Genomic DNA, 3,601 nt, shown 5'->3' on the forward strand with positions numbered 1-3,601 from the left:
TCTTCTCAGGGGAGACACTGGGGTAGATGGAAGGATGTGAAACTTTTTAAGGCCAGGCTTGGAACTGTTATCATTTCTGTCCACATTCTGTTGACTGAAGCAAATCTCATGGCTAAGTTCAGCATCAGTAGAGCTGGGAAGTCATGGAGGTTGCAGAAGAAGGGAATGAATATTGTAATCTATCACAATAAGCATAAATTAATTTCTTAGTTAAGAAACAGAAACAAAAACAAAACAAGGAAAAAACTAATAAAGTGAAGAAAAGAGAACACTTACTAGTGATAGTTTAAATTGTGTTTGATATATTGCAGTTAAATAATGCATTTCTTAAAAATACAAAATCCTTATCTACATTTATGATGAGCACAGTGATATTAACATGGATATTTAATTAACCAGAATACTCACTATCTAGTAGGACAAGTACGAATTTATACCAGCTTGGCTTATGCTATCTGTGGTGTGACATTCTAAGCATAATCCAGAGACTGTTTAATGGCAGTGTGTATACGTTACTGCTATTTGTATGGCCATCTGCAACCCAAGGAACTGAAATCATGAAATAAGACTTTCAGACCTGGAAGGGCCCTAGTGCCCACTGTAGGCATGTGCCTCGTAAGTTATAGGAATAACTGCTTTTGCCAGTTACAGTCATTCTCTCTATTGGGCGTGTCTCACACTGCTGGAAAATGGTTATGGAAATCAAAACTCTGTCATTTAAATAATGAAGACACTGACCACCCTAGCCATAACTTACTTGAGTGATGTAGTAAGTTAACATCCAGAGATGAGATGGAAACCTGGGTGTCCTGAGTAGTCCCAGGGTCTTTTACTTTGTTTCTCTGAACAGCACAAACATCAAGCATGTGGATCATTTGGGAATATTCGCTAGGCTCTGAAAACTTCCACTACTCTCTTAAAAAAATTTATGAATTCTTCTACTGCTTCCTTTATTCTAAGAGAACCCAAGCACTTCTTACAGCAACTACCACAGAAACACCAAATGACACAGAACATTGAAATAAAGGGTAGCATGTTAAATTTCTCAAAATATTGCTCATGGAATCGGATTTGTTTCATTTCCTTTTTCCTCTAAATAATTTAGAAAATATCTGCCAATACACCTTATGGGAACCAATCACATACACAAAAAATGTTTTATTAAGGAATTTGTTAGGATTAAGATTTGTGTTTCTCAAGTTTCAGTCACTTATTAATCATTGTTTCCATTTTGCTATATCCACTTACATGTCTAAAATCAATTTATTTGATACTTTTCTTTAAATGGACTCACTTTTTTAAAACTCAAAGACAAATTTTATAAGAGATGATGAGTACTGTTGTAAATGGATAACAAGCGTCAATTGTCATAAACATTTAGATAACTATAAATATAATTACAAAACTATAAAATAAATGTATCTATCTACCACTGAAAGTCATCTCTTATTCTACAAGTAACAGGCCTTTTTCACTGATATAGTGAAAAATATGGATGGGCTTTGAAATCAGGAAGACTTGAATTTGAATCTGAACTCATTTCCTTGCCAGTATTGTAATCTTTGGTAATTTCCTTAAATGGGCTGACCACCAGTTTCTCATCTGTAAAATGGAGTAACAAAAGCTATCTCATTGTGTGTGTGTGTGTGTTTACAAAGCATCCAGTGTTATTCCTGGCTCATAGTAGGAGCTCAAAAAAATTTAGTTACCTTTTTCCTTTCCTCAATATTTCTTTCTTTATTTTTCAAAATTACATTCATGAATGATATTATTAGATAGAGAAATGCTATGGGGACAGTATTAATTTTTCCCAGAATTACTTAGTGTTTGATTGCCTACCATGTGCTAGGAACTGTGCTAAGTGCCATGGGTAAAATGAAGACTGAAGACTTGGGTTCAAGTCCTAATTCATCTCCACTGAATAAGTCGTTTCATATCTCAGAGCCTCAGTTTTCTCATCTGAAAAGTGAATGTGGTGATTGACATTTACTTCAAAGAAGTAAGGAATGTAAGGAATGCCATGATAGTTTATGGGAGAGCCTTTGGTGAACTGATAGAGGCATTTCTGTTGTAAGATTATATACAGGATCCTGAAATAGTTTGTGTTCTACAGAATTGTACATTAAAAATAACAGGACTTTTGCAAAAATAGGGTTGGGTAGACCACAAAAACCTGTACAATATTATGACCACAATAATAAGATTAGGATATTTATCCTAATAAAAATAATTGAGCTAAGAAGACTTGTTAAACTTTGAATAACTAAATGGATACACAAATGCCTATATGCTATAGCAAATTTAGGACTGTACTTTAAAACTTGTGAAGGTTGCTTGATGGAAGGCTTAAGGAAGGGATGAGGCTGCTTAGTTGTGTAGGCAAGGGCAAATGTTCAAAGATGGGAAAGCACCATGCCAAAAGCTCTTCCAAGAAGGAGCATGTGAACAAGCAGCCCAGCATGATGGGGCTGGGGTGGGTAAAGGCATCATGTCCAGTATTCCCACTATCTACCTCTCTGTGGCAAATGTATTCAACCATGCTAGTGTACCTTCTTTTCAGCTGCTGCTCCTTGGTGCAACAAATCTTTGCCATCCTGGGAAAAATCCAGCAGCTTGCATGTTATTGTGCTATCATTCCTCTAGTTATCAGTCTTGCCTTATTTTACAGTAACGTGTGTTACAGGGTCACATATATAGCAGAACAGTCCACAGATGCAGATGAGGGGTTGCAGCTCTCAACGAATCCCAGGCTTCATGAGCAGAATAAGCAATGACTCTCAGAGATATAATTAAACAGTGAGAGACATGAGTCTCTCCCTCTGTCCCTCCCTCCCTTTCCAGCCTGACCACGCTACTATGCACTCCCCTCCTTGGTTTCAGGTTTCCTTTTCTTCACTAGCTTGTGAGCTCCTTGAGAGGGGGCTCTGTTATATTCCTCTATGTGCTCTGAGGGCCCAGCACAGAGGCCCCAGAGCAGAATGTTTGCGTTACAGTTGAACTTCCTTTTTAAGTTGAGAAAAATTCAGGACCCACTGAAGAGGTTCCAGACCTCATTGAGGGCATCAGATCCACTGGACTACCATGAGGGCCAGGATGAAGACACTTCTGGTACAGGGACAGTGTTTCATTCAGTACCAGCTCTTGCATCTCTGTTGGTCCATGGGAAATGCTCAGTGGGTCCCAGCCCTACTTTATCCAAGAGAGGGACATGATGGGGCTTGCAGAACATCCTCCTTTTCATCCCTCCTTCATTTCCCTTCCTTGCCTTCCTTTATTCCTGTCCTCCCTCCCTTCCTTCATTCCTGTCCTTTCTGCCTTCCTTCATTCCTCTTATCCTTTCCTCCTTCCTCTCTCCCAAACTCTTTTCCTTTGTTCCTCCTGTCCTTCCTTCCTGTCCTCCATCCCTTCCTTCCTTCCATCCTTTCTTCCTTCCTCCCTCCCATCTTTTCTTTCTTTGTTCCTTCCTTCCCTTTTTCTTTCCTCTCTCTCCCTTCTTCCTCTCTTCCCTCCTTCTTTCCTGTCTTCCCTCCCTTACTCCTCCTTCTATCCTTCCTTCCCTCCCTCTCTTCTCCCATTCCCTTCCCTCCCCTCACCCTCCCCC

This window comes from Mandrillus leucophaeus, unplaced genomic scaffold, assembly GCF_000951045.1.
Source record: "Mandrillus leucophaeus isolate KB7577 unplaced genomic scaffold, Mleu.le_1.0 Scaffold14, whole genome shotgun sequence".
Taxonomy (NCBI): Eukaryota; Metazoa; Chordata; class Mammalia; order Primates; family Cercopithecidae; genus Mandrillus; species Mandrillus leucophaeus.